At 42.1% G+C, this 27,232-nt stretch overlaps 1 protein-coding gene across 2 annotated transcripts in view; it reads left to right on the top strand.

The window, feature by feature from the left end:
- The window catches only part of LOC109628733 (E3 ubiquitin-protein ligase RNF43), an 81,583-nt gene that overhangs the window by 24,458 nt on the left and 29,893 nt on the right, over positions 1-27,232 (top strand). The gene's annotated exons all lie outside the window — the stretch shown is intronic.

The following is a 27,232-nucleotide window of genomic DNA, read 5'->3' as shown; positions in this document are numbered from 1 at the left end:
GCCCCCCACCTCTCTTTGGAGGGAAATCTTAACTGCCAGCTCTCAAATCCTGTCAATGAAAAGCCAGCTGCTCCCCGCCCTCTACCGGCCTGCCCAGGCCTCTGTTAGATGGTCGTCTCTATGTTCGATTCCCCCCCAACACACACACGCACACCCTCGGCCCAGGCCCGTGTGAAAGCATGAAATGCCTTTACCAGCAGGCTTCAGGTTACGTCGGCACAGCACCAAACTATGTCCCCACTGCTAACGAAGGATGTGGTGAGAAACTTATGCTACATGCTAGCTGCAATCCCAGCATGGCACTGTTGCATGAACTCTCCCCTTCACTCATACTGCATATATTGCACACAGATCTGAAGGTCCATGGTCGCCAGAGTACAATTCTGTAAAAGTTGACCACATGACAGAAATAGAAGACAGCAGCCTTTAATGTTTCAGTCTCCTGGAGAAAACAGGCTGTTGGTGGGACCCCTCGGAATAAATAAAGGGTTTTGTGGCCAGCTCATATGTTACAGTTACAGTCGCTTTCTCTTACAGTAAGACAAGTGTTTTGAAGCTGCGGCTAATCAAACACAATTTGGAGGAATGTTACTGTGGAGAATAACAGGCTACAGAAAATGAAATATAATTACAGCTGATGTTAACCATGTTGTTCACTCTCATTTTCAGTCTGACAGCATCAACCTCAACCACATAGAAAAAGCAGCCGTATGCTTTGTAATTTGTTTTTATTTTGCTTTTATTGCTATGCTAGAAGCAAGGCTAAATGCTTAAATATAACTAACAGCATTTCCATCAGCTTCTGCTCAAATTTATGTTCAGTGCTTATTTTCTAATGTTAAATAAACAATAGTGAACATGGGAAATCTACACTTGTACACATTGTTTTGTTAGCTTTGCAACTGTGAGCATACTAGCATGCTGACATTAGCAGTTCACCTAGTCTGCTTCACACGGTCTTAAATCTCATAGTTGGTAAGGTACTGCAACTCTGTCTGTCGCATTCGGCGAAATCCTCTTCATGTCCCGATAGCCATCAACAAATAAAGTTGGACTGAACATAAACGATTGGCTGGCAAACCTGTCACTAACCGACCTGCCGTCCTGTGTGCACCAAACCAGAGAGTCATACACCATTAAAGCAGAGATGATAGCCAGAAGTTGGCGAGTAAGTCATGGAAAAGTTGACATTCATTTGTTTTGGGGGTGCAGCTTTGACGAGAAGGCCAATAGGAGGGGGTGGGATGCAGCGATTGCATATTTTGTGTTGCCGGCTCTGCCTAGCTTTTCCAGGATTACCAACCCTAGCTTTAATGAATTGAATATGAAAAATCCTGTTTATTATGGTTGCCAATTTCTGCTACCTTTGATGGATTTCCACACACATCTACAAAAGGCATGTGTCCCAAAGTTATCATTGTATTTATACAGAATATTTAGTACTGAGTGTTACAGTCCACATGAAAATAAAATAAAACAGTTCATTGTTTGTTTACAAGGTGTTAAAATATAGAGTTGCTTGTTTAGGTTAATACCTGGTAACACAATAGCTGTTTTGTTTTAATGTATGTATTTGCTTTAATTACATCATGCATGGCAATACGACAGCTTATTGAAGACTGATATCACTCTGCAGACAGTAGAGGTGGTGTTTATGAGTGGAGAGATTGGTTTCAGTGCCGCGCATGGGAGGCATGCTCTGCATAGCCCGAGGATACAAAACCAGATATCTTTTTCATCTGATATCAGCTCATGTCAATTCTTATGTCTTGTCTATCACAAGCTGTGTTACTGACTTTTATCTATTGCAGAAACAAGGTCGCTGTTTGAAGACTTCATGACTTCCTCAATTAGTTTAACATTGTTTTTCTTTATCAGATGTTTAGTGTTTTTGAATCAATTTTCCATTAACTGCTCGCTCCCTGCGTGTCTTTGTGTGAGTCGGGTTAGCTTTAATGAGTGGACTTCATTGTTATTTGGGCTGGCCGCCTGCTTGCAGCTGTGGATAAAACTATCTGGTGTATTTGGCATGGCGCCCGTCTTTGGCCTCAGATTGTAACAGGAGGAGGAGGAGGCAGAGGCCAGCACATTGGATGTGCATGATGTGGAGTGATGGACAGCAGACAGCTTGCCATGTCTCCACAAAAACAAGACGGCTCTCCTAATCTGCTTAGATGGGAATCCATGGAAACCAAATGCTCGAAAGACGGGGCGTTACATTAGACGAGACTAGTTGACCGTTGAAGTGAAAGTAAACCTCTATTAAAATATTTTAACAATTCCTTTAAAGTCATTGGCTCTTCGATATTTTGTCTGTGTTGTTTTGCTTTTTTTCCTTAGCCCATATTATCTGCTTGTACAGGCTTTATGCTGGACAACATGACAACATCAAACAGCAGTGTAAACTCTACCTTCACCTGTGGGTTCCACTATCCCCTCAGTCTTTATCATGGCCCAGCACATGCTGCTGACAGTCATAACACCAACATCTCTTATCATTTAAACCCCTGTTGCTACAAAATGCTCTATTATACATACACCGTCTCTGACATCAGCTCAGGGTCCCATAGCTTGGCAGGATGTAGGTGATGTCTTGGAACTCCCATATTAAATATCACGGTCAGTTTATACGTAATGTGTGATGTCATGTATTGTTGAGCGCCACTGAGCTCTCTGAGCAGTATTGTTAAAGCCCAGGCACAACCTCCACCCCTCTTCAGTTACATTTTGGTGGAATACAATTTTAACATCATGTTTTCAAAAAAGGATTTGACAAAAACAGCCTTAATGGGACAAAACTGAATTCACCTATTGAATTGAAATTGGTGATGTAGTTAACTGATTAAAACATGACAGCCCTTTTCTCAGCATTGACCAAAAACCTGACACCTGGTTGGAAAGATTGGCTTTTTTTAACCTTTGTTATTGAAATGTCCTGTAACACTGTTGACTTGTCTCACTGTCCTCTAAAATAAATGACCGACATCTGGAACAGGAGATGAATTGAGAAGGATCTCACTGAACACTTTCTGGAGTGTGACTACATGTGTGTTGGGAGAGTCTTGAAATTCCAATAAGCAGATTTTTTTATGTCTCTCCGAAGTGCGGGCTTGACAAGTAAGTTGATTTTAAAAGCCAAAATATCAGAACACTTGGAAAAGTAATTGTCGAGTCATTTGTGTCAGTATTGATGTTTTGTGCTTGATGCAATAAAAGTCTAATTTTAAGTGCCGCGTACAGTGGCCCCCTTTTCGTCATCCCTTCATTGCATCCCATACATGGTGGATTGTATATAGTGATGGGCATCATAAATGCCAGTAAGTCTTTGGATTGTCGTCATGCTCAGTGATTTGGCTCCAGGGGGAGATTTGACCGTGCAACCTTGTTTTGTGTGGCTTGTGTGCAGCATATTGTGTCTGTGCACTTCTCATACCACTGTGATCAGCAGCAGTGCAGACTGCAGCAAGTGGCCAGGGTGGAAATAAAGGATCAGGATGAAAGCGCACAGATTACATATTCATCTGGCCCATTTAGAGGAAGCGAAGCATTCAGAGATGTTGAAGCACACTGACGAATCCAAGATTGCTCACAGGTGCAACTATGAGACACACGCACACACATACACTTCCATCTTCGCCCTTAATCTCTTTCTCCTGCTCTCTGTATCTCAGCCTTTTTCCCTTTCCGTCTCTCTGTTTTGCCACCTTCAGCTCGGTGTGTTTTATCATCAGCCCTCATCTCTCTGGTCTTGGCCCGTTTCTGCATGTACAGTCTTTGTCTCTTATCGCCAATCTACCTCTCTTATCACTCCCCTTTTATGCACAAGTTATTTTTTTTCATTTTTTCCCTTGTCTGTCGTCGGCATGCTTTTATTTTTCCACAGTTCCTCATACTACAGTCCTTAATAGAGGAAGGTTCTGCTCCAAGGCTAGTGATGTTTCTCTGCTCACTGAGAGATGAGAAACAGACGCGGCACAGTGAGGACGGTGATGTCTGTAGGTTCACATATAAAGTGGACTCATAAAAACAACTGCCATTTTCATATGGTAGCTTTCAGAAAATATGGTTTGTCCTGTACTGCAGTATGAATCTTTAACCTATGTTTGCACTTCATAAAAAAATGTTTTCTAATTTTAACTTTTTTACGATTAGTTAAACTGCCAGCTTTTCTGTAATGCTTTCCTATGTTGTTTTATACATTATCTTGTAGGTTCTGTATAATTTTAGTAGAGTTATAGCTGGAAATTTTCCATCAGTGCTCCAGTGAATTAGAATTGTGCAGACATTAGAAAACAAAATCACTGCAGCAGAAGCAGAGATCCCAATTCTGCAGTTGTGAAGTAATTCCGACTTTGGTGTGTTCTTGTTTTTTGAAGTCAGAAAATGGGAAAATATGGAGGCTGTAAACAAAAGGTGTTGTACTTTGTGTTTAAAAAACACATTAACACCTCTCTCTCTACAACATTAGCATAATAAAGATCAAGTGCTGATCGTAAAACTGTTGATTGGTTTATGTATGATGATGACGTCTGCAGTGTAATTTGTGTACGTACATTTTCTTTCTAACTTGAAGTGACGTTCACAAGAATTGTCCCAGTTGGAAACTAATTTATCCGATTACTTTGACCATGTGAATGCACAAGTGGAGTCAAATAATTTTTTGCTAATATCAGCTAATGTAGCCACCAGCCTGAAGCAGAGATGAAGAGGAGGTTACCAAGGTCTAGTAAGGTCACTGCTGTCTAACCCCTTGGATTTATTTTTATTTTCATACATGTAGTCTTCAGCCCTGACTCAAGTGACATCACTTGCGGCCATTTAATGGACTTGACTCAGCTCCCTCTGGAACCACAACTTTTTCACATACCCAGTAGTACTCATACCACACAGGCTTTGATGTGTAAAATCAGTGGAGTTTCCTTCCTATATATATCTTTTAAAATGTCAGCAGCATTTAATACAAAACAACACTGTAGCAGTAATGGGGATGTTATTTATCTAAATGTATGGATGAAAACGGGTGTAGTGTGGTGTGGTTGAGCTGGAAATGAAGAAAATGTGTGGTTCAGGAAGTGGCTTGAAAGTGGGGATACATTTTATCTGCGTGCATCTGTGTTTATAATAATACTTTGAGATGTCCATTGAAGTATTGTATTATCTTAAAATTGCGTCGTTTTGTGAAACAAACGCAAATGACACAGACCTATCTGTTCACTGGATTCACGCATGCTGTGTGTACTGCCACACTCAATACAGTGTGTTTCGGTTCACAGAGCATAATGTTTGTCTCTCTTTACATGAATTCAGTCAGTGCAGTGAGGGCTAACCACAGGGATTTACTGGCCAAAGAATCCACTTGTACTCTCCTCTGGGTTTGGTTGCACTGACCGTGAGTGATCTCTGGTGCCCTCTCTCTGTGGACCAGTTGGTCTCCATGTTTACATGCATTGCATTGTTAAATCCACATTTGATAGAATGAAATATATAACTCTCAGCTGTGATATACTCTACTCAAACTTAAAACCAGAAAGCCATCCAGACACATTGAGTGTTTATTAATCAAACAATTTTTTGTATCTTTTTTGGAACAAATGTTGTGGTAGTTCAGTCTTTGCAGAAAAATGATTGCACTGACCTCAGTTTGAGGCCAAATAGAAAGATGGTGTTCTTTGCTCTGTAAAGACTGTGACACAATTCAGCCTCCTCTCATGATGTGGACTGTAGATGTCCTATTTGTGACTGTAATGATTACAAATGATTTCCTGTTCTGTTTAGAGACTGTCTGATAGGTCAACATTGAAACGGTATCAATCATGTGTCTTATTACATTATCAGTCAGATTTATAGCCTCTTAAAAATAGATCTTACATTGCTTGAAGATAATCTCCCTTTTTGACTTCATGCCTGGGAGTCAGTCTTTGAAAAAATTATGTAGTTAAGTTTATTAAGTCTGCAGCTTCATGGTGACAAGACTAGAAGAAGTTAATGCAACCAGTCCAGAAAGAGTCTGGTACAGAACTTAGCATTTTTGTATGGATTAAACTGGGACATATAATGTGTTAATTAGCCTCAGAGGTGTTTGGCAGGAAAGTTGTGTTCAGTTTCAACAGTCAGGCTCACCCGGTTTCCAGTGTTTATGCTAAGCTAAGCTACATGTTGCTGTGTCTCAATCTGGATATTTACTCAGTATACTCACATGTAGCACACTGTGTATACTCCCTGGTGTGGTGAAGAGTAGCTTGCTCCAAATCAAAACATGGCTGTTGACGATCGCAACATGTGACCGTAGTTGTCTTCCACAAAAATATCTGTCAGCTGCTCTGCTCATGTGACTCAAAATAAATTATTTAGTTTCTTCAGTGTGCCCCAAATAATAAGAATGAGAACACTATAAAAAAAAAACAATAAGAAGACGACTAAGAAGAGTAGAAGAAACTTTCTTTCTGTAGTGCATTTCAAAACTGGAGTTACACAGTGCCTCACAAAATAAAACATAATTGTAAAGATTGCAAATCATAGAAAATCCAGATCATACACAGCGCAATAAAACTAAACTGACAAAAGAACAACATTAAAACAAAAGAGCAACATGTCATGTAACATGGAAATCACTGCATGGAAAATTTCCAGTGTATTAATTGTCCATTGTATATTGCCAATACACTTCTACACCTCAAAATAGCAGGTATGAGTATGGAAGTATGCAAATCTGGACATAGCACGTCTCCTGGTCTCGGCTTCACATACAGACATGAGTGCTGTTTATCCTCTCATCTAAATCTTATCATAAAAAAAGCTAATAATTGTTTCAAATCACTCTTTCAAGTTGTGCCATTCACTACAAACGGAACCACAAATGCGTGAGGAGAAAACAGGATGCTTCTCCCATCAATTCTGTTCTCCTTGGGGGTCTGTCACCTTGACAGGCATGTTTTTGATTCATACCTGATCTACCTGCCTACTCCTCTCCCACATTCTGCCTGATTGGCCTGGAGGGCCAAATAGACAGCAAGCTTCTGAGCAGATCCTCACTAAAGAGCACAGCAGCTCAGCTGTCGCAGGTCGATGCCAAGGGCCAGATCCATCGCGTGCAACCACTTCAGCCTCTAATTAAGCTTCTGAAGGGAGCGACAGCTTTTATTAAGAATAGAGATATAACTCGGAGGGCAGGCGTTCTGACTCTGTGTGTAGCTTTGTGTATCTGATTTATAGACTTAATACTGAAAAATGTTTTGTCGTAACATTTCTGCATGGAGAAGTATGAGTGTTTCGATCGGATTGTGCTTTTGAATCGTGTTTAGTGCTGGATGGTGGACTGCAGCCACTGGTAGGGGATGACTCCTCCAGATGATCCTGTGTATAGCAGCAACAGCGATGCAGCTGGAATTGTTATCTCCTTTGATATTAGGGCTGCATGTAATGTGGAAAACACCCTGGGCCGGCTCCATTTCCTCCTCAGACGATAGGGGTTTCACATGCCAGTTGGTTTTTATAATCCTCTCGAGATTTGTCGTTTATTCCACTAAATTCAACCATAGCTATGTTAAATATTTCCCCATCGTTACTACTTTTTTTCACAAAGAAGAATATAGATTAATTTTTTTTTAAATTAACCACAAATGTAGCTTGGCAGTAGATAAGACATTAGATAATTTTAGATAAGTAGTTTGCTCTTGAACACTCTCACAACAACACTGTTACACCCAAAGTGAGGCCTGCTTTAAAGGAAACTACTTAATTTGCACCTGCGGTAATTCTGGAAAGCGTTTGATAAAATGATGCATCAACAACTTGGTGACCAAGTAGGTGGGGCCTTATAAACAACAATCATGCCGGCATGTTTACCACAGCGCCATTGATATGGCGCTCCCTTTTGATGAATGTCTGTCTCTCTACGTTAACGCAACTTGTTCCTTTGGAGGTAGTGCGAGGTCGGAAGTGCTTTGGATGTCACCACCCATCTGCACGGAGGGGCTGCATGTTGAAACACACCCCTCCCTCCTCCCCTCCTTCCCTTCCCGCCTTCCCTTCACACCCCTTGCACTGATCTCTCAGCCCATCCATCTCACCCGAGGCGACATGCCCGTCGGTCGACACAGCGAGGGGAACACACACTCATCGGAAAACACTGCCAACTTCACTTCACCACTCCAAAACAATGTAGACCCTCTCATGTGTGTGTGTGTGTGTGTGTGTGTGTCTTTCTGTGTGTGTCTGTGTGTGTCATATGAATATTTTAAGTAAACCACTAATAGAGAGCAGTCGTTCTCTGTAGTGTTGTTGTTCTCTGTAAAAACAGATGATTACTTGTAACTCAGCATTGATTAGTGGGTGGATATCTCCCTACATCATGCAGTATACCCTAAACCAAATCTACACAGTATTTGTAAAGTATGTATTATATAACATTGTCTCATCTAGAGTCTGAAAGTAGCTTATTATAATTTTGTTCTTTCTTGACATTTTTACAACTCATTCCTACTTGGATTGTTCTTGCATTGTGTAAAACACAGGAGTTTAATAACGGTGCAGTTTGGCCCATAGAGAGTGTAGTCCATCAGCACAAATACATATTCAAGTACTAGAGGGCAAGAAACATTGGACGACTCGTAATTTTTGGGGGGGAATAATGTCTTTCAGTGCATACTTTGTTTTTTTAAGAGAAGATGATTAAATAAATATAAAACTTTTTTTAAAAATAAATTCATCATATTAATCGTGTAATAAAAAAGAATTATTAAAAAATAATCAATAGGTGCAGCCCTACCTATGAGTCCACAAGACTAAAACGTTTCTCCAAATGAAACACAAACTGTGATTCATTTTTTGGGGTTTTAAAGTCCAGACAACAGTAAATCTCTATTAACAATCTGCATTTGAATACAGATAAATTAAAAAGCCAATAGCCAATGTATTTTTTCTTTTGCTCTCCACATGGACTGTTTACCCGCAGGCAACCAAAGCCTGTTCAAACGTGATTAGTCAAACTAGAAACAGAAACCAGAAGGATTCAGAATCTTTAGCCTACAGATTCTGCATATTCACACGCAGAATGGGCAGCTAGTTGCTGACATTAGCAAACAACAACAAACAAGAAGGGGCATTTCTCCTCTTTTGGGAGAAGGGAACCACCTACTCACAGCGAGCTTGTTGCCTTCAGGCTATCTGTCTCCACCTGGTTCCAGTCTTAATGCTAAGCTAAGCTAAACATGTACTGGCTCCAGTTTCATATTAAATTGATGGACATGAGAGTGTTTTCAATCTCCTCTAATGAGAGTATGTAGATGTCCAAGTAATCGGTCAAGGCGGTGTCAACTTGGAATAAGCTAGTACAGCTTTGCTTGAATTTGTTTCTACTTGAAATATTCCTCTACCTGGTTATTTAGTAGTAACATGCTTGTTAATATTCAGCTAAATTATGAGCCACTGTACTTAGTTTCAGCAGCTGGGGTTTTAGTGGTAAAACTTTAAGTGAAGTGTGTGGGAGGTCTGTGGTTGGGCTGATATTCTGCCCCAAGCCATCGAAGAGGGAAAAAAAAAATCTCAAATAAATTATTAATTAATTAAAACAAGAGAGAGAGAGAGAGAACATAAGAGTGAGTTGAGACCTCTCTCTGGCATAAATCAGTTACTCTTACACTGTCCGCTTTGAGGAACTAAGACGTGCCAATAAAAACAGCTGTCACGTGAAAGACACCCTGGGGTTACGCAGCACTAAATAACACGACATGAGAAACGCTTTTAGAGCCCCGGCCTTCTGGTCTTTGTCAAGACACCCCTGATGATTTATTTTTCATCTCACTTCTTTAGAGTCACCAGTCATTTTCCAAAATGTGTTTTTTAATTAAGCAGGAAAAGCTGAACAAGAAAACCACACACACACACACACACACACAGAAAAAAACTTAAATCAAATAACTGTTAGGTCAATATTATTATGTTTTTGGTATTGTTTATAACTGAACAGGAACATAAGGACTTAATAAATAACTGCTTTTGTTAACCTGAGTAAGTTCTTGCAGCACCCTAATGAAAACTAGACTAAACTCCAAAGTGTGTTCCAGTGCCAGGAATCACAGAGAAGGTGCAGATAACTATTTCAATTCATTGTTATTCTGCCTTAGCTTACACAATACACATGGCTGTGCTATTGGGGTGGTTCACGTCAGGCTTACAGTGATAGCAGGCTGGCAGGGTTTCAGGGTGACTAAAAATCTGCTTGAATCATGCACATCTGCTGATAGCACTGATTTAACAGTTCACTCCGGGCTACTGGCCTGGTGTGAAATACACAGAGGGACACACCTATACACTTTACCTAATGCCTCATGAGTATTTGACAGAATTAATTCCTCGGCAATTACAGAGCTTACTAAATCCCATGAGTCACACCTTCAGGGAGGCAGATGAAATCAATTAAACTAAATAGAGGGTAGAGCAGGAAGCAAAACGCTGGAGAAGTATGTTCACATTGTGAACATTTAGTCACGTTAGAGGAATTCTGCACTGAAAAGTAAGAGTGCTTTTCATTATGTTTATGTGTCTTTGCACAGTGTGTAGCAAACTCAGTCCTTTGAACACCTCTGTGGGCTACACACTGCGTTTTCATTCTGCGTTTACACTCTGCCCACACAATGTTTTGGCTCAATTCAGTTTAATTCCCCGTCCATATTAACACAGCTGAAAACGCATATCACATGACCGCTCTTGTACACTAGACATGCACATGCCGATGTTAACAGGAAGGCATGCTGTAGTGCAGAGGAAGTGTAAAATGTGGTATTTAACTTCACAACACCTGTAGGCAAAGACTACATGGGTCAACAACGCTCGATGTTGCATTCTAGACTCGTGCCCGAGGCGAATGCTGGTTGTTTTCTTGAGGAAGGGGGTCATGTGGCTACGTCATAACCAAAAGGATCCATTCAGCAAGCTGCTGTGAGTGTCAATGTCATTGTTTCTGCACATCCAGTCTAAAATGTGGCAAGCAGCATTTCCAAACCTCTCTATTTTATTTCCTCTAAAACTCCAGAGTAGTGTGGACGCCAGGCGTATCAGTAGCAGAGTTGATGGGAAATAAAAACATAGTTATGTGGATGTCAGAAGCAGCACTTTGTGGCATGGCAGGATGAACCTTCTGACTTTCATACAACATGGTGCACTGAAAAACTTGATTGATTAAAGACAGGTCATTTTTATGATAATGCAAAAATAACTGCAAATAAGAATGCAGTACAAAAGTATAGGATGCTTTGTAGAAAAACAAACATTTACATCAACATCAGCGGAACACCCACAGGAGGTTGTTTTGAGCTGTTGATGCACTGCCCCCTTATCCCACAGCCCTGTTATTTTACCATTATCCTGCAATGATAAGCAGGTGTGAATGGGAATGGGAGGGATGTGACAATTGGGAGGCGATGAGTGATCTGAAAGGTCATGGTCGCCATCGGTTCGGCTGTGATGTGGTTAACAAGGCGAGGGCTGGAGTGCGATGCAGTTTGGCAGAGCGGCAGCTGGCCTTTGCCACACAGCACCGCCTGCTCTGAGGGACCGGCCTGTAAAAAGCTGGTTCTGATTTGCAGCCCACCCACATAGCGGCGCAGCTTGAATGGACCTATGTGAGGGAACGCTGTGCTTTCCCCTCAGCCTTTATCGTTTCCCTGCCAGGAGTTTAATTTTATGCGGTTATTTACTGCGGTCTACAGTCGAGTTCCACCGCTTTTTTCTCCCTCTCTCTCCTCCTTTTTTCCGTCGGGTGCAGGTGTGTGTGCAATCGACCGTGGAGATGTGTTGGCTTGCGTACAAAGGTTCCAGAACAAAAATGGATCAGGAAATTCTGGTTCCACTTTGCACCGAGTCCCTCCCCTCGCATGGCAGTAAATGCTGCAAACCAACCCCCAGCCCGGCCCACAGCTGCGGGAAATGGAGGTGAAAAGTTATTACCACATTGTTGTTGTCACCTACCTGCTGCTTAGTAGAGCAGCAGCCTTCAATTAGTGCTAAACTAATTAATACTCATTAAGATTTGATCTGTCGGACAAAATGCAGGAAAACAAAACTTTTTTTCCTTCTCTGTGCCGTGGGCGTTCAAGCTGACAAACTTGACTCCGCTGGCAGTTAATAGAAAACTGCAGGAGCGTCAGCATTGAGGACCCTCCAGTTGACTCCAGTTGAGACAGGATTCTCGAGTCTCCTTTCATGTCACATGAGGTCACCGTCTTTTGTGTCCAGTGCACACAAACACACATCACCGAGACTCACAGATACCTATGGTCCCCACGCCCTCGGGGCCAGAGGAAGGAGACCCAGCAGAGGAAGTGTAAAGGTCCAATGTGAGGCTGCTGAGTGACTCTGGAAGGATACTAGATCAGGTTGCGGGGCCGGCCAGGTCTGCATTGTAAAGTTGAGTCAATCTGTCTCGGTGAATGTGCTCGTCTCCGTCAGCAGAGTCCTGTTCGTGTGGGAGACCCCCCTGACCTCGCCGTAGGCACTAACCACAGATGCCTCAGTGGAAATTTGAATTCTTTTGTGTTGTAGAGGAATGTCATTCATGAGTGTCTGACTTGAAAAAAGATACTGGGCAAAATTATTCACGACGTAATTTCTTTTCCATGGTCTGACATTTTTTGACAATGAGAGGATGTACTGAATCAAATTTAAAGTTAATATAAGACAGGTTTCTAGGGTTACAAATATTTGTTGTAGAGTGGGATTCAAACTGAGAAAAGGGAGGGATTATGATATAAAGATGATTCATTGTACAGTTATTAGCTGTGTTCTCGACAGCTTAATACTATGAATCAGCTGAATGAATGTGGATACAATGTGGGTTAAAGAGTATTTTACAGTTTTCCCACACAGGGGATGCTAAATTAGATGTTCCACCTTACAGTCAGACAGAACTTTTATATATGATACAAAATCTGTGCGACTTTGCCTGAAATCAATATACTTGGAATTTAAGTTTAAGTACCGATAAACAAAAGACAGATACAGAAGATGATTTCTTTCAGGGGAGTCCATAGTTTTTAAACTGCATCTAAATTCTGAACCATAGGCCACAGCTGTTATATTTGTTTGTCTAACTGATTTTGGTTATTGTTTATAAGCTGGAGTTCTGCAACTGATGATTTTCACTGATAAACATGTATTCAGTTTATCATTGATATAAAGAAAAAGTTTCATAAAACTTTATATGAAGATTTTGTGTTGTGTCTGTCTAAACGTCTAAAAACAATGAATTAATAATCAAAATAACTTTATTTCTGGTCTCATGCTATCGATTTTCCTTTTTATGCCACATTATCCTCTATAGCCTCCTTGTAAATTTGCAACACTTTGTGGAGCAGCTCTTAAATCCAATGTTTTATGAAAATTCCTTCCAACTTTCAAATTTTAGCAGTTCTCGAAATGTAGTGCCAATATTCTTGCATCACATTTTGGAATATGACAATAAAAAGAAAAAACATTTCAGTATTTTTCATCATTGCGTTAATAAATAAAAAACATGATGTGTTATGAGTTGTGTGCTCATGGTGTACTCCTCTGCAACATCCAGACAACAATATCATGCTCAGTGTAGCAGACCCCAGACTGGTTTAGTCATTTGCCAAAGGCTAAAAAGTCTGAGGAACGCACGCGCTCTGTGAAGGACATACCCACTCTCTTCTCTACAGAGCACACAACACAGAGGATTCCGAATTTCTGTTTACGATGAATTCCCGCCAATGATAGTAAAACAGTAAAAAATGCACGCTACACTCCAGCACAGTCTGTGTTTTCCTGTGACTGAATCAGGAGGCCTTCTTCTCTGCTGCTGCCAAGAATCTGCAGAAAAACAGGAATGTTTTGTCTGCAGGCCCCCAGAGCTTCCAGGTTAGGAGGAGGAGAGTGTGCTGAGATAGATGAACTGCTGCTGGGGTTTTAATGCACCTTAGCCACCTGACCGAGGTCTCCAAGTTGCAGAGCAGTGCCTACTTGTGGCGTCGGCTGGCCCCTAAATCACAGACTTAACTCTCCCTGCTAAAGAGATTTATCTAGCGGCTACCAGAAAACACTAGCAGACCAACCCTGCCAGGCAGCAGAAGTACCAATTTAAAAGCTTCCCTATGATATGACAGCGCAGCGGTGATGACAGGCCACGCTCTGTTCCGGGCTCTCCTACCTTTTATCCCGCAGAAAACATAGCATCGAGTGGAAGAGTGCTCTTTAAAGTAGGAAGTACAGCACTGTAATGTTGCCGCTGTGGTACGAGGACATCTTGTGTTTCGTTGTCTGAGGCTCAATACGCTTAACATTCACTTCCCCTTCTGTAATTACGCGCCAAATATAATTTAATGAGGATGATGTCTAAATAATAGGCGTTTTGTTTTGAGCCGTTTTGAGACTTTTGAGCATGTTTTGCATGTTGCTCTATCTAAATAGTTTCTTCTCTACTGGCGCCCAGACAGAAGTACAGTAGGTGAACGCTGCGGAGTTCATTCATAGGGCTCGGGACCGTGCGCTGACGTTCAAACACCTTCAGGCTCTGACTACTAAGGTGGCACGGCTCTGTGAAAAAGAAATCCAGCAGCAGCAGCAGCCACAGCTCAGCTTTACTTTGTTAGTGTCTGTGTTTGTACTGTATACACACTGTTTCCAAGTAGGACAAGTGATTTATGTGTATATACACTATAGCGACTTTTATGACTGTTTATGTAGATGTGTTGAGTGTTGCGTGGTTGTGGGGTTGAGTGTGTGCTGCTGTTGGAGCTGCATCTGAACATAAGCACTGTTTGTCATGTATTTACTAAGGCTGACGCATTTTTTTCAAAACATTTTTTTGAACATTGGTTCAAGAAAACAATATTCTGAACTGTAACGACCTGGTCAGATTGCATGGGATCATTTGAAGCAGCTCGCCTGGTGTTCCAGCAGAGGGCATTCTTAAAACTCACCACAGCTTGAGCTGCTGCAGGTCTTATTAACATGTCAGTAAACCCAGATCATAAATAAAGATTTATTCATTGGAATTTGTTTCGACTTTTTTCCGCAAGTGAAAATCGTGACAATTGGAAAATGACCAGTTATATGTTTGACTGCAGGAGGTTCCTCAGATCCTCATAGTCCGTGTGTGACTAACCTGAACTACTTGGAACAGGATTTTCACTTTGGTTCATCACTTGAGTTTAAAGTGGTTAAAAACTCACCTGAATAGACTGGCACTTCTATAGTTTAGAACTTTTTGTATGATTGCATTGCTGAGTATGGCTTTTCTATGACTTCCGGTCTATCTGCACTTGTATTTTATTATTTATGAATCTCCTTATAACTCTGGTTTGAAAAGGCTCTGTAGAACAAAAGCTAATTTTTATTTATTAAGTACACCAATTAATCATAGTAGTTTTTATCTAACATAGTATATGGTGTGAATGATGACGAACTTAGTTAAGTAAATGGGCAAAACTATTGGCAGTGTGTTTGTGTTTGAATGATGAAAAAAGTAGAGAAAAATATTTGGGTTTTTTTATTAAGTAAGCGCAGACTCTAACTGGAAACATCCTCTGCTTGACACACAGGCAGATTTGTGCAGAGCTAATGCAGATAAAGGGACATGGGACTGGGCTGAAAGGTATCATATTTTAGAAAACGACATTGATTGGTTGCCGGTTCAAGTCCCAAATTGAATCATTCATCTGAGCAGAGAGCTGCACTTGCCCCTCCCTCATTACCACCTCTACCTTTGAGTAAGACCATTATAACAGCAACTCCACTTGCCTCTACGCACTGTGGTTGTACTGGGCAGCATTTAGGTGTGAATATGTGCAACTGTGTTTCAAAATGTTCTCATCCACTGGATAGATAATGGTTATGCAACAAATAAGCTGTCATTAAATTAAGTTTTAAATTATAAAGATTCCAAGAGACAGTGCTGTGATACCCCTTTATTTACCCGATGGGATATAGTAAAGTCCGAAAACATGTTTCACTCCCTATCTCCTGTCCTGGTGTAAATGTGACCACTCATATATGTTCACCATTTGCATATTGTAAGCAGCATGATTCAGATTAAATTCATATAATTAAATACTTATAAATCTTGTAATAATGATAATAATAATAAATAAATTATATTTATATAACCCTTTTAAAAATGCTCAAATGCAAATAAAAGCGAATAACTAGAAATACTATCATTTTTTCTTTGCTTTTCACATCTACACTCTTTTTTTCCTTCCTTGTATTCCATCACAAACCTAATAGAAAGTAGTTTTCATATAAAGCTTTGTACACTCCTGAAGCCACATGCTCACACACCCGCACACAGGTAGTAAGGGAGAGTGGCGTTCCAAAGGGCAGCGGTGTTTACCTGCCCACTTGAGTGGATTCCTCAGCCTGCTGGCTCAGACGCTGAGGTAGAGGCTCCGGTGCCTGTGTGTCTACTGTCTACACTGGAGGCATTCTTAGCCTGATATCACTGCCACATGCTCAACAAAGATGTTGAAAGGCCATATTGAAGCAGGACGAGGAGGAGTGGATGGGACAGGAGGCAAGGAGGGAGGGAGAGTCTGAGGAGCGAGGAGGCAGACACGCCTCATAAAATTCACTATCGTCAGCAGGGCTGGAAGTGTAGAGCTTGCACAGGGAGAGCAGGTGTGAGCTCCTGTATGTTTGTGTGTGTGTTCTGTATGTGACTGCACAGGCATGTGCGTGGTTGCGTACATGCGCTCATGTGTTGAAGCGAGTGCATCTGTGTTCTAGTGATAAATAGTGTTAAGTGTTAGCAGACAAGAAGCTGGGCCTGAAAATGCACATGCACTGCACATGGTGAGGTCATGTCGTCACCCAAACTATGAACTTATTGTGCATTACTTAAAAATCATTCCGTTAATCACAATTCACAAAGCTGCGCAGTAGGTCCTCTGTGTGTGTGTGCGTGTGTGTGTGTGTGTGTGATAGGGAGATGAAGCGACTTCAAAGCGGCATGGCAGCATTCTCTCAGCCCGCCTGTTTACACTGCTCTGTGCAGTCTGCATTCCTCTGTCTCATTTTTCCACGGCATTCCACAAGGAGCTCCGTGCTGCTGGCTTTGTGCCCGCCAACGTTTACTCCGCCGCCCCACCCTCCACCCCTGCCCCTATGGTACATACATGCTTCTGTACACACAACTGTACACTCAGTTAAAACAACACAAGGACTTGGCTGGGATTACAGCGTGCAGGGTACCTTCAGGGAAATGAAAGAAAAGCAGAAGGGAAGGATCCTTGCACCCGAGCACCGCAGGGGGGCAGAAGATTCTGCCTCCCAGCCTTCCTCCTCTCTGATGTTCTTTTCCTCCCCCCAGTCCATTGATGGACTCAGGTAGATATCCAAACTATCATTCCATGTCCCGAAAGCTCTACCAGCATTCCTTGACCATAAATCAGGCTTCTGCGAGGGCTGCCTCCGAGCCAAAGTGAAATATAGCAACGAAAAAGAAAACAATTGCTGCCAATTACAAGGTGTGTCGCAAGCAGTCAGCGGCCACATCAGACGAGCTCTCTGCTGATGTTTTCGGGACTGTTTACTGGTGAGGTTGCTAAGGATGCCGCATGTGTATGTGCCCGGGCAATAAGGTCACATAAACATTTGCAAAGAGTAAAAATAACACATAAAAGCCCTTAATTTAGCTGTTGTGTTTACTTGCTCTTTGCCTTTATGACTACATTTCTCCGACATCGGCCATAGGTGATTATGGGATTCCCTGTGGGATTGAGTGGCAGGATGGGGCAGATGCTGACTTCTATGGAGAAATATCTCACTGTGTTTTTGTTTCTGTCCACGAGATCCTCCTCTGGATTTAATTACAGATCTTCCATGACAGTATATTACAGGCACTAACAAATGGATCGCCGAGACGTTTGGAAGTCTTTTATCTCCTGAGTCGAGGGTTAAATACAGAAGGTGTCGCACCTTGTACAGATTGTTAAACCCTTCAACCAGTTTTGATCGGTGGATATGGGCCACACCTTTGAAATCTGATTAAAAAAAATACACATCTGAAAGCATGTTTTTTTGAGATCTGAGATCCCCCCAAATATTTTAAATGATTAATGGCAGACACTGGGTGAGTGTTTATTTTCTAAACACAAGTTGAGTAATCTGATTTATTTTATGATAGATATCTCTTTCCGCAAAAGCACGATTCAAGGCTGAGCAAGCAACAACATGACTTGTTGGTATTGAAACCGTTTGCAGTGTATAGCAAGTATATACACATAGAGACAGATGTTAAAAGAATCAAGCATGAAGGGAAAAAAAAGTGGAAGTCAGTTTTTGTCTGTCATTTGCTCGGTGCAGATGGGAGGATGGGGATGCCTCGGAGGGCATTTCAGTAAAATGATTTATGGCGTATATCTGAACTCTGACTCAGTGACTGAGCTTTATGTTCCTCTGCAGCCATTTAGAGTGATTTCATTTGAATGTGTGCTGCAGCCAACAGGTGAAACACACTGGCAGCCAATTTGTAGACAAGATGAAAAACAATATGATATATGACAGTACAGAGCCACATGCCATGAATATATATTTCAAATATGATCAAAATCATTACACAATATTTATATAAAGTGCCAGTAAATAAATTAAAAAGAGTACATTCAAATTAAAATAACATTTAAAATGTACTCTACATATTGGGAAAAATTGTGTGATGATGCTCTGTCACCAAGAGTAAGGGCAAATATATGAAAACGTGATGATAAAAAATTGAATTGTTCTATTTCAAACACATCTGTGCTCTTTGTTCATTGCAGCTGTTTAGTTAAACTTTCACAAGGACTTTCAGTCTGTTTCTGTTTCACAAAGAGCTGCATGAACATGGATAAGGCCTCTTTTTTCAAGGACTACAAAAGCTACAAAAGAGACATGTTGTTGGGTTCCTGGGGGGCCATCAGGTTGCGTTTCCAAATGAAAGAGGGTTCTTAAACCCCCCCAGCAAGTTATTTTATGTGCAAGCATGTTAAAAAAAGGCACCTGTCTCTTGTTAAAGAGAAACCACGCAGAAACTCTCCTCTGGTGCCCCTCACTGTCTGTGCAGTGTGACTTTTCAGTCCTATGCTGTAGTTTTATTTTGAAAAGCGACAGCATCAGTTTGCATATGTTTAAATGAGCCCTGGCTGGGGTCGGATGGTTTTAATTGGTCTGCCCGTCCACCACTCAGATCTGAAAGAAATGATGCATATGTACAGCAGGTAAAATGATAATGAGCTAGAATGGCACTCAGTGGAGCACATAGCACTGCCAAGGCCCAACAGTCCCCTTAAATTGAAAAGATCCAATGCTTCTCACGATTTCAAAGAAAGTGAAAAAAATCTGGATCCGCATCAAAATTTAATGGGTTCTTCCCTGACCCATACCACATCATTCCAAGTTTCCCAGAAATCCGTCCAGTAGTTTTTACCTAATCTTTCTTACAAACAAACCAATCTACAAACAATCAGACAGGGATAAAAACACAACCTCCTTGGCAAATGACTATTTCCATGAGATGAAATGTATCACTGATACAATATGAAGGGCCACAAAATTTGTAGCTTCTCTGTTTCAGAGTCTCTGAAATACTTTAGATGCAATTTAAAATGTAGGTGTCTTAATCTCAAAAATCCCAGACTGAGGGCGGTTTAAAATCAAGAAGATCCATTAACAAACTCACTGTGCACAGTATAGGGCACATACGGTATGACCTCACGGCTCCGGGATCGTTCCTTCTGTTTGTTCACATCACATTTCCCTTTTGTCTCTCTTTTGTTTCTCTGTTTCTCTCCTTCTATAATTTGGAGTTCCCTTCTGCGAACGCCTCTCAACATTCCCCTGGCTAATCTCTTTCCATGAGGCTGACCCTTAGGTCCCCAACCTTAAGTAGTTGGCGTATAGAAAAGTGTGGGTTTTCTCTCTAACTGATGGTGTGGAACCTGAGAGAATGTGTGAGTCGTCCTGCAGGCCGGGGACAGGCTGGAGGAAGCCTGGAGGACGTGTGGATGTGGCCCCTGTGTCTTCGGGGAAGAAGGATCACTGCAATACTAACAAACTGCTGGGTTACCAAGCCACTGACTTGTTATGACAGGGAAGTACTGTGTTTATGTTTAACTCAGAGCTTTGAAATGTATAGTGTAGCACTGGCCTGAGGCTGATGGAGTGGCCATGTTTGTGTGTGTGTGTGTCTGTGTGTGTGTGTGTGTGTCAGGCCTCAGAACCTTTGCAGGGATTGTAAAGCGCACACAGGGCTCCATCGTTAAACTGTTTCCACGCTGATTCCAGTACTGCCAGTATATTGTCACTGTGAACACCTTGTCACCGGACACACAGTGAGGTCCTTCTGGAGTCATACGTAATACACGTAATATGCTTCATGGCACTTAACTAGAGAAATGTGTTGTGCTCATCACCATGAGGTATATAGTTACACTTTGGGCTGAGGATTTTAAATTCAGGTGAGTGGTGCATTCAGATCCTGCTGTTTCTGCAGCTACGTCTTTGCTATTCCATAGCAGAGCATAATGTATAGTTCAGTCAGTCAACTCACATTTGAAATGTTTATGGCAGCAGCCGAACATGGTTAGAGTTTGGCTTCTAGGCTCTAACCTCATGCCTTTACAATGTATGATTACACATGATGGGAGTCATGAGGAGATATCTTGATGGAGGGGCTGAATCAGGGAAGCAGGGGCATTGATGAGCAAAGGGGGAGATGGGAAATCTTTGCTGCTGAATTAGACAGCCATATTGGGAGGGTGTGTGATAGAGGATTTTGGAGAGTGAGGCATGTCACATGATCGGAGAAGTTGATCGTGTGAACGAGCATTGCTCCATTTGTTAATGAGAACTGTGCATTAACACAAACCTTTTTCCTATCAAGAGCCATTTAACGTTTTAAAAGATCCTGCAAGGGCCACAGTAATTTACTGAACACAGACTGTAAGTCACACTAATCTCTCCAATGGGATGGCTGAAACCACATTTCCTTGGCAAGGCATCTGACATTCGATGGTACTGATGATGATAATGCTCAAAAACAAGGCATTGTGTTCTTTGTGACAAACATCACAACACACTTTGGAAAAATGTTACTTTGGGGCTGTTGCTAACTAACTGAGGCTGTGGCTCAGGGAGGTAGAGCAGGTAGTCCTCTGACCAGAGGCTCGGTGGTTCGATCACCATCTCCCTTATTCCACATGCCAAAGTGTCCTTGAGCAAGATACTGATCGCAACTTTCCGCCTGATGGCTGTGCTGGCAGTGTATGAATGATGTGTGGTGGATGGCAGAACTGTACTGTAAATTGCTTTGAGTGGTCATCAAGACAAGAAAAGTGCTATTAAAATTATACATGCACATCACTGGCAGGCAAACCCTGAGCTAAAATTAAAACTAATGTTTTCATTTTAAACCAAAATATACTGAACTGTTTCCAAACATTATATTGGCTGGTTAACTTGTGACCACATAAAGTCTGTATCCCATCTATTAAAATAACCTTCTTTCCACTTTTTGATTAAACATTGCTCTTGGCTGGATTGCTAACAAGCTAGCTGGTTAATAACTGTCTTAATGGAAGTGAGCTGGGCTGCTGATGAGTTTGTCAGGAGGAGCGCAAATGCATGTGTTTTACAGTTTTGACAACAAAGGAAGTTGCAGTGCATCGTTGGGGCTTGTGTACTGTCATTGTGGGGAATATGGAGGGCAATATTTTGACATAATCAAAAATCATCCTACAGATGGGATGTAATCGTGCCACAAGCCTTGAGTTTGACATGTCTTCTAGAAACAAGGGATAAAGCAAGTGACCGGGGCAATGAAAAACCTGCAACAGATGAATTGGAGTAAATGTAAGATGCCATGCATCAATGGTCTGCAGTAATACGCCCATCAGCCACAACTTTAAAACCCGTAATTAGTATTAATGCTGTGGCTTGTTGATGTTCAGTATGCTGCATCACTAAAAATGTGAAATATATTTCCTCATCTGGTATTCCACCAATACAAGTACTCAGCTCTTTCCTCATTTCCCCATCTTGAAGAACAACTCCTCTTCTCTCTCCAGGTTCTTTCTTCTCCGTCTAATCCCTTTTATAGAACAGAGACAGTCTGACGACCCACGAGTTGGGGGGAAGCACTGCTACTTAAAGAAAGCGCCCGGGCAAATTTGGGGCTGGTGGTAATTATTTGGGCCTCATTATGGGATCAGGTTTCCCTCAAGTCATTCTCTGTGGTAACCGTTACTGGATATGGGGCTGACACTGTCAATAAAGCTGGGGGAAAGATGACACGCCTTTTGTTTTGACAGGACTAAAGCAGTAATGCGTCCTGTTCGTTTGCATTTGCAAAGAGACAAGGCGACGGCCTCAGAGCAGACTTTTCCAGATGCTCCAACAGAGAGAAACCCTCTGCTCCACTCCCTTGGCACCGGGGCAGTCCGGCATCACTATAGCAGCCTTTCATGTAAATCTACTTAGTGTAGGGTCTTGAGATACAGACCTGTTTGATTGAGGAGTGTGGTATGAGGAGTGTGTATTTGTGTCATCTGTGGCACAGAGAGCTGGACCTCAATGTGTATGTAGAAACCAGCGTTGCTTGAATAATGGTCTAAGAGCGCATATGATATTTGAGAAAAGGCCTGGTGCCTTGGCTTTCGGCATCCCCCTTGAAGTTACCGCTGAGACACACTCCTGTACCCTGCAGGACACACAGAGGGACTTTTTGCACCAATAGATCAGCAGAAGCAGCCTCATCATGCACACATACACTATGTCCACATGCAAGCACATGCTCAAGCGCCTCTGGCAACAATACATAGCTGCGCTCCCTCTCATTAACCCATGTTCTTGACAAACTCTCACACACTGGCAGACCCACTACCTGATGTGTGCAAAGGGTCAGTACCTCAACGTGTCCTTTCACCTCAGACCCCCTCATCCTGTAACAAACACGCACACATGGGCCAAATCTTAGTAGGGATCCACAGTAAGTGTTACTCAGTTACCTGGGCAACCAGATTCCAATCTCTTTTATCTAGTACATGCGGTCTTGTTGGCAACTGCTTTTCCTGCCACCGTTGTAGAATCTGTTGCCAAGTTGAAAAAGAAAAAGACTTTGTCTTACACCTTCAGGGACAGCTCATCGTGTTGCGTTATTGGAACCTTCAATATGGGTGTTTGGGAAAGAATTAAAACAATTTCACAATATTGGATTTTACACTTGTGAATGAAGGAGTCTAATTATACAGGACAATTAGACCTATTATGAAAATAAAATACTGAACGTCCCTTTGAGCGATTTTTGGTGAGTATGTAATGTAATGCAGGGCCCTTTTCTCACGCTACTTTTCATGCAGAATATAAGTGTGTGTGTGTTTGTGTGCAGTGCAGTGAGCAGGTGCGTCTTTAATGGTGAGGTTTCAAAAGAAGAGACAGAGACAAAGAGATTTCATTAGATATAGAGTCCAGACTTGGGAGGCTGAGTCACTCAGTAAATCATGAACGCAGGCCACAGATAGTACATTTTTGTGAGTTCACATCTGTGTGTGTGTGTGTAAGCTTGCAGGGTTGATTCAATCCTTCCCCTGATGTGCAATAACCTGGCAGGCTTTCCAGGCCTCAGGGCAGAGCTCCATTTAAGAAGCCTTTTGCCCCTTGTGACTCGGAGTCTTGATTTATCTTGTATGATAGAATAATCACATACTGAAATATTTCCTTCATCCCCTCCTAAACCAATCTGCTTCTTTATGATAATGTTGTATATCCAGCCAACAGATCCTCTAAAGCCTTCCTGACCTTCCTAAATGGCTGGTAATTGAGTGGTGGAGCCTGATGAGAGGTGCAAGCTCTTTTTGCTTCCCCCTCTCTAACACACTGACATAACTGCCTGGGCCTGGTTCCCTGCTGGCAGCAGATGAACTAGAAAACTCTCTTGCTGATTATTGGCAGATGAAAAAAGAAGATCTGCAGGGCTAAGCGAAGGGAAAAAAATATTATTGACTTCTCACCGCAGCTACTATTTATTTTCCCCTTTTTCTGTCCATGTATTTGTTTTTGAGGCTGTTAGATTCTTGCCTTGGAATATTTTTGGGGTAGTCTTTGATTGAGCTGAAAAGGAATGCCTTTAATCGTGGCTACAAAGAAACCAAGGGACATGTCCCCGTCAGTTTTGCAACAGATCTAGACAGATGAGGAGGAGGAACGGAGGAGTGAGCATTGTTAACAGTCTGTGGGGAACTGTTTGCATGCCCTGTGGTTACTAGTCCCTGTGAAATGGAGACTCAGTGATTTGGTTTCCCAGGCCCCTTTTTCTCAGGGCCATACAAAAACCAAATGAAGAAGTTTCACTCTGTCCTAGTTGCCATTTATAGTCCAGCGGCAGCCTGTTTCTAAGTGGTAGATGGCACCAGTGGTGGCACACAGAGAGCGTTTACAGCCATCTGATTGTGAGTGGTGTGGGCATATCTAAAATAGAAGATAAGGCTCAGTTTTGTCAACGATGCAAAAAATGAACGCTGTGCCTCAGAAAGCCAGAGGAAACTAAACGCAGCCGCTCCTCCTGAGCCTGTTTGGCTCAGCTTTGGGATTATTATCTTCTTTATTAACTATGATTGCACAGCCCCGTGCATCAACATGTTTAATGTCACAATAAGATCCACACACAATCAAGTAAGCCTGAAAAATAAGTGTTGTAAAACCAGATTCCTCTCACTGTATCTAGCTCTTTCCCAACGTTTCCAACAAACCTACAGCGAAAAAGAGCAGAGGTCATGGCATCAGGGAAATAGCGTCATTGAAAATTATTTTTTTTAATTTTCTTTCTTTTTTCTTTGTTAAGGGCCAAGTTCAACTCTAGTCCTCTAATTTTGGCCTAGTAAATGCAGACTGGTAAAGGCCGCTGGCAGAGCCGCATGGAGCCCAGGCCAGGGGCTCATGCTGCATCACTGCCTGCCTTCCCTCCTGCATAGCTGTTGGTATTCAAAAGCCTAAAAACTTTACTCAGGCCACAATCCTCAATCAAGTGTTTTTCTATTTCACCTTCCCCTTTGGTAGAGGGAGATATTTAGATTTGATTCCAAGATGTTTTAGCCCATGAATCTATATGACCCTGCAATGGCACAGAGCTTTTTTTGGTCTGATGTATCCACACATCCTTTCTATTGTTGTGTACCAGAATCAATGCCAGTCAGGCACCGCATCCTACATGGCCAGTAACTACTGGACCAGATCACAACACAGAGTTTGGTGCCTGAGCTGTGTGCTGTTATAGTCGCTCCGCTTGCAACATGAACATCACCAAATGAGCCTGGTTAATATTACTCTGGCTCTGACAGCATGTAACGTAGCCCACACTTAGCTAGTAGTTACTTCAAAATCGACACAACAACAAAATGCCTTAAGGTAAACTGTCATGCAACAAGGCAAAAAAAAAAACTCACAGGAAACACAGGCAAACTCGGGCACAGTAAAGAAAAAGATTAAAATACCTGGTTAGGCACAGGACACATGTGAAGGCAGAAAGATGCTCCATATTTGACTGCTGGTGTGAATCCATGTCAAGCATATCAGTGTGGGTGTCCCTGGTTGTGGAGAGACAATTGAGTTTGGAGTGTTTTGCTGTATTCAGTACTAAAACTGGTATTTAGTGTTAAATTACTGCTGCTGAGATTTATGTATTATGTGACTTTGTTAAGGAAATTGCACTTATTTATGATTGTATATTTAAGTATACTTTAACAGATAATATGTTCAATTTACCCTAGGCACTGAGAGAAAAATATGTGGATCAGCCTATCGATCATCCGTCGATTTTATTTATTTAAAATTAGCTGAGAATCTTTTTTTCACATACCCCCTGGGATACAACTAGCCCTTGTAGGAAATTACTGATATATAGCTCTTTGATATATTCGGTGACCTGCTTTTCCAATAAGATTCATCATTAGCATTGGTTTTACATGTCACATTAATCACAAGTGGTATGTGAGTCGCCTGCACTGCACAGTCCCTCGACAATGTGCTTCACTCCTACTGACCCCACATCTAACGTTGGTTTTTATGTCCCCGCCCCACCACGGTCCCCCATAGTCCTCTTCTTCCTCCTCTCCTCTCTTCTGACAGACATGCACCAGCCCTTTGCAGCACATTACGTCAATTCCCCAGGCCCCGGGGTGCCAGCTGTTGATGTCACCCTTGGGTCTTTTTAATTTAGGGATTTCCGCTGGGTGAGATGAGGGGGAGCCCCACGAAGTCAGCCCGCAGCCACATGAAGAGGCCCACCGAGGCTGAACCGGGCCAGGACGGGCCCTACAAAGGGCAGGGCAGGGCAGGGTGGGACCGCTCTGCTGGTGTGTGGGTGAGCGCAGAGAGAGTAGGGTGCAGCAGGGTTAATCTGTGAGCAGCAATGAGAGGAGTCACCCAGGAGCATTGGTGCACTGGCGATTGCCCGCGCTGATGTCATGTGAGCAAATTAGCGATGAAGAGGGGGTGTTTCCGGAGCCACTCGCTTCTTCCTCGACTGCTGTGCAACCCCTCATACCCGTGACAGCTTGCCTGTGACTTGCAAACACTGCCGCTATCCCTTGAGCTCTTAAATGCAGCCTTTCAGCAGCTACGAATTTCCTGCCTTTCAGAGGGGATCAAATGTTCCTCCCAAAAAAACCATCTCCCACTCCTTCAGTCCTCGAGGCTTTGAGTGTGAGAGAACATCACCATCCATGTAATTGATTACGTTGGGTGCCAAAGTTTTTCCTCTTGATTTTTACTGGGAAGGAAACGCCTTAATTGATCACATAAAAGCGTCTATCAAGTGCAACTGTTGTGTTCTAATGGCGTGAAAACCAGCTTTGGATTCACTGTCTAGACTGTCTTTTGAAAGGTTGTCTCAAACATTCTTTTAATTCTTGGTTATGGTCCAATCTTTGAAATGTGTAGGGTCACAAACTGCAGGTTACATGTGGTGTTTTTAGTACAAATCGAAGTACTGAATAGATGTCAGTGTTATCTGGCTCTCATTATTTCTCATTGGTTTGCAGTTTCCATTTCCTTTCAGGAGAGAACAATATCTTTATTCTTTTCTAAAATTATCCCTCTATTCTTTTGCTCCTTTGGTGGTGTTAAAAATAGCAGCTGTTATTTTTGTTCTGTCCAGGTCCTTGTAGGATATATCACTGTGTTCAGCTGGTTTAGATTATTATCATTGAAAAAGAAGCTTTTGTGTAACTTTTTATTGCTGGCA

This window comes from Paralichthys olivaceus, chromosome 15 (genome assembly GCF_024713975.1).
Source record: "Paralichthys olivaceus isolate ysfri-2021 chromosome 15, ASM2471397v2, whole genome shotgun sequence".
NCBI classification, from domain to species: Eukaryota; Metazoa; Chordata; class Actinopteri; order Pleuronectiformes; family Paralichthyidae; genus Paralichthys; species Paralichthys olivaceus.
Note: the sequence above shows the minus strand (reverse complement) of the source record. Positions and strands in the feature narration are given on the sequence as shown.